The sequence below is a fragment of the Erinaceus europaeus genome, chromosome 2, assembly GCF_950295315.1.
Source record: "Erinaceus europaeus chromosome 2, mEriEur2.1, whole genome shotgun sequence".
NCBI lineage: Eukaryota > Metazoa > Chordata > Mammalia > Eulipotyphla > Erinaceidae > Erinaceus > Erinaceus europaeus.
The window spans coordinates 14,861,682-14,873,376 of NC_080163.1; the positions used below are offsets into that span (position 1 = coordinate 14,861,682).

At 42.2% G+C, this 11,695-nt stretch overlaps 1 long non-coding RNA gene across 1 annotated transcript; it reads right to left on the reverse strand.

The window, feature by feature from the left end:
• Nucleotides 1-5,959: 5,959 nt before the first annotated feature.
• On the reverse strand, nucleotides 5,960-9,015 carry LOC132536908 (uncharacterized). Its single transcript, XR_009548440.1, has 2 exons — nucleotides 8,850-9,015; nucleotides 5,960-6,284 (listed from the first exon to the last, which is right to left on the reverse strand). It is a non-coding gene; the product is annotated as an uncharacterized LOC132536908 (long non-coding RNA).
• Between the last annotated feature and the right edge of the window lie 2,680 nt (nucleotides 9,016-11,695).

Consider the following 11,695-nt stretch of genomic DNA (forward strand, 5'->3'; position numbering starts at 1 on the left):
CCAGGAATTGAGAGAGACACCTGGAACATTGCTTCTCACTCACAAAGATTTCCCCGTCAGGTGGAGACTGAGGGGCTCGAACCCAGATCTTTGTGTACTGTTAACATGTGTACTCAACTAGGTGTGCCACCATCCAGCACCCTCAAAGACCATTCTCTGTCATCCCAACCTTTTCCCTTTAAGTGAGAAAATTATGCATAAATGTAACACGTGGTCTTGCTCTTTGCACTCCCTAACACCCCCCCCCATACCTCATCCATAAATCATAAATCCACTTAAAAAAATAGTGCTGAAAAACCTGGGTTTCACTGAGATCTACAGATGCAAGGGAAGGGCTAATGACACATACTCTCCAACTGGCCACTGGAAAAATTGTTCATAGACATGCTTCAGTTTCTCTTTTTTTTCCCCACCAAGTTAGTAACCAAAGTGCCATTCTTCCCTTTCCCACACTCAAGCAGTGCCCATCCTTGCTGGACCTCTCCTCCCAAGACCAGTGACTGTTTTTTAAAAAAGGTAATGGGGTTATAAACACCAAGCCAAATTTCTGTAACTCAATGAACAGATACAGTCCCATGTTCAGAAAACCCACCAGTCCATCACCACCAAAACTTTGTCATCAGGTGAAACTTGCCCACCAACTGCCTCTTCCTTTTAGATCAGTCCTGCACTGAAAAGTTTCTTAACCTTCTGGACCAAGAGCTACCAGCCATCTAATCCCTACTTTTTAAAAATTTTATTTATTTTTCCTTTTGTTGTCCTTGTCTTTTTATTGTTGTTGTAGTTATTATTGTTGTTGTTATTCATGTTGTCATTGTTAGATAGGACAGAGAGAAGTGGAGAGAAGAAGGGAAAACAGAGAGAGGGAGAGAAAGATAGACACCTGCAGACCTGCTTCAGGAGCCGGGGCCTCAAACTGGGATCCTTATGCCAGTCCTTGCGCTTTGTGCCATGTGCGCTTAACTCGCTGTGCTACCACCCGACTCCCCCTCCTCCCCCTCTTACAAGTTGTGGTCTGAACACTAGTGGGATCCAAACTGTATCCCATGTTAATTTAAAGGTGCTAGCTAACAGGTTACATTTTCTTCATGTCTCCTCCTCCCAAGCTACCTTACAGTTTCCAGCACAAGATTGTACCATATACATTTAGTTTCCACCACAGGTCATCATCCTATTTTTATTTTATCCTTGTATCTTCTTCTGGGACACTAACTAGATTTATTTGAAGCCTAGCTTTCATAGGTCTTAACTTCTCCTTGTTGCTTGTCAGGAAATTGTGAGGATGTGGTTGAGCTTGGCAGGGCTTGAACCTGAGGGGTGCGTCTATCCTGTTAGTCTCTATCTCTACTGAGAGGTTGAGCAAGGAGGGACAGTAGTAACCCCAAAGGTGTGCCTCATCCTATCAGACTCCCTGCCTCACAAAGTGCCCCACATTCCTGCTATTATGGCCTTCTGATAAAAAGAAAGGGGGAGATGTCAGACATTAAGCTAGCTCCCCCTGCTCCACCCTGCATTTCTAATACTATGGCCTATCTACATAATCATTGTTTTGCCTGAAAGATCCCCACCCATTCCATTTCTTTGATCTGTCTTCTTTGAGACCCACCCTGCCTGCAGGGTAACATTAATCCCACAGGTTAAAACCCTCGAAACAGTTGCTAGGGAGGTTCTACCTTTCCAGCCCCTCCCATTTTTCTCCACCCCTCTCCTAAATACGTATAGGATTGTAAAGCCACTTCTATTTCTGTCTTCTATCTTCCCCACCAGGAGAAGAGCAGGCATGCAGGGGGAGGCAGATGCCAGCCATTGCGGTTTTTGGCTCCACATGGTTTTAACCAGGTGCTTACACACCCGACTCTGGGGCGCCCACATGAATAAAGATTTATATTGCTACCACCACGAACTTGGTTCCTGGGTTTTCTCTCCCTCCCATGACACTAGCCCGGAAGTTGCTTACTCCCTGAACTTCATTCTAACTTCTACATTCAATTCTAGTCTCTTAGTTCTCTCCTGAGCCATGTCTTATCCACTGTTAAATTCACATTATTTAGTTCTGCATGCCATTCATGTTTCATTTGTTTAGGTTCTGCTTGGTTTGAGCCTTTCAACTATGGTGATTCTTTGCACATATTTTCAAAGCATGCGCATTTTTAAAGTATGTAATTCATATATCTATTAAGGTGTGCATTGTCTATTAACTAAGTGTTTTGGTATTTAATATCTTTTGTCTTGTGTGTATTGTACTTTTACTTCTTATGAGACTCAACTTTATTGTATTCTTATCAGTGGGGCTCTTTTTTATTCATCATAAAACAATGTTTTATTAAAAAATATATATTTTCCCTTATGGGGGATTAATGATTTACAGTCAACAGTAAATACAGTAAGTTGTTAGTACATGTGTAACATTTCTCACATAACACTCTAACCCCCCACCTAGGTTGTCCTCTGTCATCATGTTCCAGGACCTGAACCCTCCCAGTCCAAGTTCAGCTTTGTGTTTTCCCTTTTGCTCTTATTTTTTTAACTTCTGTGTCTATGAGTGGGATCATCCCATATTCTTCCTTCTCTTTCTGACTTATCTCACTTAGTATGATTCCTTCAAGCTCTATCCAAGATGAGGTGAAGAAGGTGAGCTCACCATTTTTAATAGCTGAGTAGTATTCCATTGTGTACATAGACCACAACTTGCCTAGTCATTCATCTGTTGTTGGACATCTGGGTTGCATCCAGGTTTTGGCTATTGCAAATTGTGCTGCTGTGAACATAGGTATACACAATTTTTTTGGATGGGTGTGTTTGGTTCATTGAGATATATACCCAAGAGAGGTATTACAGGGTCATAGGGTAGGTCTACTTCTAGTCTTCTGAGAGCTCTCCAGACTGCTCTCTACCAATAGGGACTCTTTAAGGCCTAGAAAAAGATCAGTTCCTAGAAAGTATTTCTCAGTTTAAGAGGTCGTCTCAGAGACGACCCGAACTGCCCCTGCGGCTACAGACAGACTATGACCCACATAGTCAACGACTGCCACCTCTCCAGATTCAAAGGAGGTCTCGAAACTTTACATCAGGCTCAACCTGACACTGTTGACTGGCTACGGAAGAAGGGCAAACGCTAGAAGAAGAAGTTTAAGAGGTTTTAGGCTCCCACAGAGAGTGGACATTCTGTCTTCAAATACCCACAAGAGCCATTTTATAGTGAGAAATCTCAGGGGATTTTTTTTTCTTAAGCTTTACTTCTCATTAAGACTTACTACAGTTCATTTTTTCTGGAACTCCCTAAGGAGGGGCAGGGTGCCTGGTGTATGCAGGTTTATTTCTGGCTCACCCTTACGATCAGAGCAAAGTCATTTGGTGTCCTTGTTTTATGAAGGGTGTGCCTCTTGTAAGCTTCCCCTGTTAGGCAAGCCTTGGGCTTTATTTTACATCCCTGTAAAACTATAAAAGCTACAAGAGTTTATGCTGAAGTTCATGTAGGTTAGGAAATAGATTCAACAAATACACTCTGCTTACCTCTCTGGGTTCTGACCTTTCATTACTTCCTAACAGGCATATTGCAGTTTATGGAAGCAGTCAAGACTTTTCTCCCAGATATTTCCAGTATTTTGAATTGTTCTCAGCAGCAGGCTGGGTCTGGGTCTGGGTCTGTACACGCTTATAGCAAGTCAGGTTGCCAGATCAACCTGTGTGGTGATCAGGCCAATATAAAATGACAGTGCTTAAGCCATTAGGTTTATATTACAGTGAGTCAGTGGAATTATGTCTCCCCACTCTTTTTGCCTTAAGCAATAAAACAAGCTGTAGGAGAAAAAAAAAGATAAAGGAGATAAAATTGACAAAGAATCCTAATTCTGAATGCCTTATGGAACGGCCAGCCAGGGTTTGGACTGCCTTGCCCAGCTTAGAACTCTGCTGAATGTTGGCCTTCGTGCTTGGAAAGTCAATTTCTTACAAATGTTTGTATATTTGCTCACTGACCCCATGGTTGGGTGTGTCTCTGGGATAACAAAAGTTGGATAAGCTAAATAAATTTAATTTGATTCCTCATTTGAAAGGGAACTTTTGAAGTGAGCAATAAGAAGAAAAAATGAAAATAAAATAAAAGTAAGTAGGAAGATAGAGCTGGAATTCAGTTGGTCAATTTGTTTCCATAGCACACATCCAGCAAGCCTAAAATAGACCATGAGACTATCAATCTGGATGGGAAGAGAGATCACCTAACTCAACCCTATCATGTTACCAGCAAGGAAATCAAATCTCTGAGAAGTTCCATGACCTGTTTAACATCTCAGAGATGAACTAATTCAGGGACTGGGCCTCCTGATTCCTAGGAAGTAATTTTTTTCACCTATATCATGCTGTTAAGTAACATCCAGATTCCATTACACACACACACACACACACACACACACACACACACACACATTTTAAAAACTTAGTAGATTGAGGAAATTTCATCTGAGTGTCTAATGACAGACATTCTTTTTAAAATAAGCAGAAATAGTTGGCTGGAACTAAAAAAGAAGAAGACTTAAAAATCTATTAGATGAGGTTTCAGGCAGTAGCGCAGTGGGTTAAGCACACATATAGCACAAAGCTCAAGGACCAGCATAAGGATCCTGGTTCGAGCCCCTGGCTTCCCAACTGCAGGGGAGTCGCTTCACAGGTGGTGAATCGGGTCTGCAGGTGTCTATCTTTCTCTCCCCCTCTCTGTCTTCCCCTCCTCTCTCCATTTCTCTCTGACCTATCCAACAATAACGACATCAATAGAAAAGATAATAATAACCACAACAGCGATAAAAAAAAAATCTATTAGATGGTATACAAAATTCTATCTTAAGTAGCTGACTTAAGTTTACCAACTCAATGGGCAGAAAATCAGGACCCATCAAAATAACTTAGGTATAGAATTTCTATTCAAGATAAAATGTTTATTATTTGCATCTTTTGCATTTTGAAATACACTTAGAAATCAATTTAGATATACGGGACTAGAGATTTCTTTTAGTCAGGCTTCTTTGTCATTATCATTACTTGTCAGACCTAAAACAACTGTAACCAAGGAGCTATAGAGTCACAGGTGAGATTGAATGTGAACTAGAGACTTGGCAAGACTGAACCTCAGAACTGGATTAAGTAATTGAGGTCAGAGTTAGAGACAGAGAAGAGGCTGGGGGGGGGGGCGCAGGCAGGCAGTGGCATATCTGGTTAAGTGAGCACATTGAAATGTGTGAGGACCCAGGTTCAAGACATAGAGACACCTGCAGGGGGAAAGCTGAAGCAGGACTGCAGGTGTCTCTGTGTCTCTTTCCCTCTTATCTCCCTGTCTTCCTGTCAGTTTGTCTCTGTCTCTATTCAATAATAAATAAAAACATTAAGAAAAAACCTAGACAAATACTTTAAAAAGAGAGGGAGGGCAGAGAGAGAGAGAGAGAGAGAGAGAGATGATGAGTAAGCAACAAATGGCATTGACTTGAGGGCCTATCTTCTTCTAGCGTTTGCCCTTCTTCCGTAGCCAGTCAACAGCGTCAGGTTGAGCCTGATGTAAAGTTTCGAGACCTCCTTTGAATCTGGAGAGGTGGCAGTCGTTGACTATGTGGGTCATAGTCTGTCTGTAGCCGCAGGGGCAGTTCGGGTCGTCTCTGGCTCCCCAGCGATGGAACATAGCGGGGCACCGGCCATGGCCTGTTCGATAGCGATTGAGGAGGGCCCAATCATAACGTGCTAGGTCAAAGCCGGGTTGACGCTTGCAGGGGTCTGTGATGAGGTGTTTGTTCTTTACCTCAGCTGACTGCCAACTCTGTTTCCAAGAGTCTGGAACAGAGGGCCTATGAAGGTACTAGAACCAAACTCCAATGTGAATATGTCAGGATGGCTCTGAAGGATCAGACTGGATGTATCCATTCAAAACACACGAATAATCTGATGTATCCATTCAAAACACACGAATAATCTGATATTCAGGGTCACGTATTTTTACCTTTATTTACAACTATTAGGCAATTTGTGAATTTCTCTCTAAGGAAGCGGTAATAATTCACCCTTGAGATTATTTGTGGTCATGTTAGAGCTTCCTCCTCCTATTTCAAAAACATAATTGAAGATGCCAAGAGATGTCCAGGTTCTTTGTTGCCAGCACATTCCAGACTCCACAGGTTCACAGATATTTTTTTCTTTTTCTGGTTAGTCACTTAGGAGTAATCAGACCCACATTTTTATTTGTTTTCTTTTGTTTTAAGTATAGATGTAAAGTCCACTTCCCTAGCACTGGTTTTGTTCCACATCTGCAAGAGATCAAAGTTAGTATGGAAAGTATCTTTGGCATAGATAAGTAGTAAAATAATAATAATAATAAATGCCTGTGTCAGGATAGTTTATTTTTGGGGTAGAGTCTCAGGATCAAAAATTAAAGATGGAGCAAACATTTTATGCATTAATAATAAAGTGTTCAGTAAAAAAACATGAAAGGGTTACTCTATATAAACCAATCTCTATAAAATAAGAAGTGTAAGAAAAACAAAAAACGATACTATTAGACAAACTGCAAAGAGTACCAGACTGTAAGATAATTAGTTGTGAACAATAACTATGAACAGAAAAATCATTTCTGACAGTTTTTGCTTCAAAATAATACAGATAACAGCAGAGAATAAAAGGGCATGTATTTTATCCTACTGTCAAAGGGGAAAAAAATTCCTGTAATTGAGCCTTCATAGTTCAACAATTTACTTAACTATTTTTAGAACTTTTCTTCCAACTGGAAATACGATGGACAGGAAGCAAAGTCTAATGGAAAAACAAATAATCAGAAAGTAGACATTAATAGGAATGGGGGAAACAGAGAGAAGACTGAATCAGAAAGAATGAAGGAAACAGGACAGTGTCTAGTTGAACTATGTCATTCATCCCTTCTATCTTTGACAAATATTTCTGAGCCTCTATAAGTAGCAGGTATTTTTTTTCGAGGGCCTGGCAGCATGTCAGAGAACAAAATGAAGAGCTTCATTCTGTGAGGCTTTTGTATTCTAGTGCAGTGGCTGGACAAGGACCTTTTCTAACATTGAGACTGTCTTGGTTATACAATCTCTGTCACTGCTACTTAGCCTTTGTTGTTGTAAGCGCCAAAGGTTTTGCAAATAGGCGAGCACATAGTCTTGACTGGGTCCAAATGAAGTTGTGTGTGTGTGTGTGTGGGGGGGGGGTTAGTGTGTGGGCGGTAGCGCCGCCGGTTAAGCGCACGTGGCGCAAAGTGCAAGGACCCGACAGGCATAAGGATTTCAGTTAGAGCCCCCGGCTCCCCACCTGCTGGGGAGTCCCTTCACAGGTGGTGAAGCAGGTCTGTAGGTGTCTATCTTTCTCTCCTCCCTCTCTGTCTTCCCCTCCTCTCTCCATTTCTCTCTGTCCTATCCACCAATAACGACACCAATAATAACTACAACAATAAAACAAGGACCACAAATGGGAATAAATATTTTTAAAAAATTTTAAAAAGAAGGTGTGTGTGTTTAATGGCAGGCTGATTTGACCTTCCATTCATATTTTGGCAAGTTCTAAGTGAAAGGAGGGAAGTCAATGTATGATTTCATTTCAGAAAAATTACTAAGTGCTGAGAGGGTCTTTCCAATGTCAAGGAAACAAACAACCTGACCAAAGTGAGATTGTAGAAGATAATAGGATTCAGTTAGAGGGCTTGAGTAGAAACAAGAGTGTGGACAACCCATCTCATGATAGAAAAGCAGGCAAAACAGAAGGTGACAAAGTCAGGAAGGCTTAGCTGGCAGGGAGAACAGGGAAGTTCCTTGTGATTTCAGATGGAAAGCACTTAGGGCTATACTATTGCCCCTTAACTCCTTCTCTTGGTTTTATTCCTTCCATTCTCTGAATATAACAAATCCAGTATATGTTGTGGGTGTTTCAGAACTCTACTGAAGCACCTTTTACAAAATATTTTATTTTACTTATTTCATGAGAGAAATAAAGGAAAGACGTGGAATGAGTTAAGAGAGACAGATCAGAGCACAACTCTATGGTGCCAAGAATTGAACCCAAGTTCTCCAGCTTGCAAGTTCAGTTTCTCTATCACTGTGCAAACTCCTAGACCACACTTCAGGGCAGTTTGAAAGGAAGCAAGAGATATGTTTGGGGAGAAGGTGTAGGTATATCCCAAACTGGGATGTTGTATGCTTACATTGGGTAGTTCTCCCCTGCCAAGAGAATTGGATCAGCCCAGTTAGTTTCGCCGGCCTGCCCCGAAGGAACCCCGCCAGAGTTCCAGAGTTCCAGAGTTCCAGAGTAAGAGAGAGTGCTTGCGCCGCGGCAAAGAGGCAGCAGAGTTCTGTTTGGTGATTAGTTTGTCTTAGTTTATGAATTGTTGTTCCTGAATAAAGAAATACAGCTTCCCTGCCCAGCCGTTGTCTCCGCGTCTCTGTTACCCGCCCATGAAGCTAGCCCACCCAGCTAGAGCCGCCGAAATTTTAACAACACTGGGATAGTGAGTAAAGCAACAACTTTGAGAAATAGCAGGTAGGGGGCCAGGTGGTGGCTCACATGGTTGAACACACATGTTATGATGAGCAAGGACCTGTGTTCAAGCCCCCAGGAGTAAAACTTCACGAGTGGTGAAGCAGGGCTGCAGGTGTGTCTCTGTCTCTCTCCCCCTCTCTCTATTCCCCTTTTTCTTGATGTCTGGCTGTCTCTATCTATAGTAAATAAAAAATAAAAGACTTGTCATGGTTTAAACAAATTGAGGAGTTTATTCCATGGCGGTTATTTATTTAGGAATAGCAAAATAGGCAGTGGAGCAGAGATACCCTAGGCTGGGGACATGAATTTATAAGTTTGTAAGTTACCAGAGTTCAGCTCCACGTGTTCAGGCATGATGGATTCTTGGGCAGGAGAGGAGGCACCCAAGAGGGCACAGGAAACAAAAGCTGCAACCGGCTTCCCAGGAACCGAGAGAGTGCATTTCCAGAATACATGAAGCACTCAGGTAAGTTCCCGCGCACTCAGAAGCCTTTGTGGGTCTGTGTGAGTTGGAAGTATGCTCATAGGCTGACGTCAGTGGTATGCTAATTACGTCCATGACCCAACAATGCTGATTATCTTCGTCAGCTGTATGCTAAGTACACAGTCAGGTCCCAACAGCCATCAAATAAAGTTAACAGTGGTCCGGGAGGTGGCGCAGTGATAAAGCTTTGGACTCTCATGCATGAGGTCTCAGGTTCGATCTCTGGCAGCACATGTGTCTGGTTCTTTCTCTCTCCTCCTATCTTTCTCATCAATAAATTTAAAAAAATTTTTAAAAAAGTTAACAAAAATGTTTTTAAATAAATAAAAGAGAAATAGCACAGCACACAGTGCTCTGTTACAAAAGGAAGGTAAATAGTGATGAAAATTTGGAAATTATTATTGAACATGTAGGTATTATTTAATCAGCAGTATTGCTGATCCATGAAGACTCTACAGGGTTCTGTGGAGAGAAAGTAAATGGAAAAAAAACCTTCAGGAGCATAGAACTATTATTTAAAACCTGCTGCACTAAGAGATACCATCAAAGGGGCTTGTCTTTTTTTCTTTTTTGGTGAGAGGGGAAGCAGGAGCGAGGTGGGGGGAGGAGAGGAGAATCCTCCCTGGTTTATTTTCAGAAGATATCAAAGTCTTTCAATTTTATGTAGTCACAGCTTACAGGAAAAAACTGTGGTGGAGACAACTGCTGGGCAGGAAGTGATGTGCTATTATATATTAGAGACCTCGGATGCCAACATAGAGAAAAATGAAATTGTTAATTAAGCTCAGTTTATAAGTAGGTGCCATCTCTAAGCTCTCAAGCACTATAAGTAAAATCTTTTTAAAAAATTGTATTTATTTTATTTGATATGACAGAAAGAAGTCAAGAGGTGGAGGAAGTATAGAGAGGGAGAGAAAAGGAGACACGTGGCCTTGAACCCAGTCCTTTGAGCATGGTAATAGTGTAATCAACCAGGTCACTACCGGCCCCTGATAAAATCATTTATTTTATGAGAAACAAAGCTTAGAAATTGCCCAGATCCAAAGAGCAGTGATATCTGTGTGAATCAGAGCTAACAGTGTCTCTCCTGAAATACTACATCACTCCAGTCGCTACCTAGTGGGTGTAAATATGTTTCAATACCAGAGGGCAACAAACGGGTCACGCAGCTTTATCATGCCTGCTCCCTGCCTGACTCAAGAGCGATTGCCTGAGGTCCAAAGCCTTTGTTGTTCAGCACCTTTCCTCTCCTAAGCCAAAATTTGTCCAAGGAAAATTAGCTAAGGACACCTAATCTTCACTTCTAGAATGAACATCTCAAACTAAGATCTGGAGCTCTGTGTACCGGCTGTAGAAACAAATCCTAATTCATATTGTTGTTCAGGGCTGGGCGGTGTGCACCTGGTTGAGCGCACATGTTACAGTGAGCAAGGACCCTGGCTTAAGCCCCCGCTCCCCACCTGCAGGGGAGAAAGTTTCATGAGTGGTGAGACAGGGCTGTAGGTATCTCCCCTGTTGTCTCCCTCTCTATCACCCCTCTCCCTCTCAATTCCTTTCTGTCTATAATTTATTCAATAAATATTTTTTGTAATCTAAAAAAAAGGTGTTACTTACCATAAAGCAAAGGTGACACATTATAGCACACAAGAACAAGTCTATCTATCACTCATAAAAATGCCCATAGGTTTGCAGAGGGAAGCAAAGAGAGAAAGACAGATTGAGTCTAACACCTGAAGTCTGGAAGTTCTTTTTCTGTGTCTGGCTGATTAAAGGGATCTTTGGTTCCAAGTATTCAGCTTCCTTCTGTAGGGAAATTGTGAGGATGTGGTAGAGCCTGGCAGGACTTGACCTGAGGGGTTTGTCTGTCTTGTTAATCTCTCTCTGCCAAGAGGTTGAGCGAGAGGGACACGGGAACCCTGAAGGATTGCCACCTCATATCAGACTCCCTGCCTCACAAAGCACCCTGGGATGCATTGGATTGACCTTCTCGTGGTGCATCCCGTGAGTACCCATTCATTGGGGAAACTGACGATCCTTCCTAGCCCACTGAATCCACATGGATCCCAGTCACTTTCAAAGCCAACAACAAGCAGCTCCTGACAGCTTTCAACCTGACGCTGTTGACTGGCTACGGAAGAAGGGCAAACGCTAGAAGAAGAAGAAAAAAGCACCCTGCACTTTTCTGCCTCCAGGTGCCTGGCACTCCTTAAAAAATTAAGCCAGCTCCCTCTGCTCCATTCTGCATTCCTTGATACTCTGGCCCGTCCTTTTATTATATACATATCAATCTTCTGCTTTGTCTAACAAATGGCTTAAGGCCTCCACCCTATTCCCCCACCCATTCTGCTCATTTAATATATATATTTTTTCTACCCTCAAGCCTGGAGGGTATTACTAATCCTACAAGTTAAACCCCTAGCAACAGTTGCTAAGGAAGTCCCTACTTTTTTCACCTTTCTCCACCCTTTTCCTAACCATGTATGGTATTGTCAAGACACTTCTGTTTCTGACTTGTCTCTTCCGTGTTCCGACCTAGAGGAGGGGGCACAGGCAGATGGAAAGGCTGACGCTAGCCATTGCAGTTTTGTGCCAGGTGTGCTACTGACTCTGGGGCGCTCGGATGAATAAAGATTTGAACTGTCTCACTGCCGCCACTAGCTTGGTTCCTGGGTCAAATCTCTCTCTCTC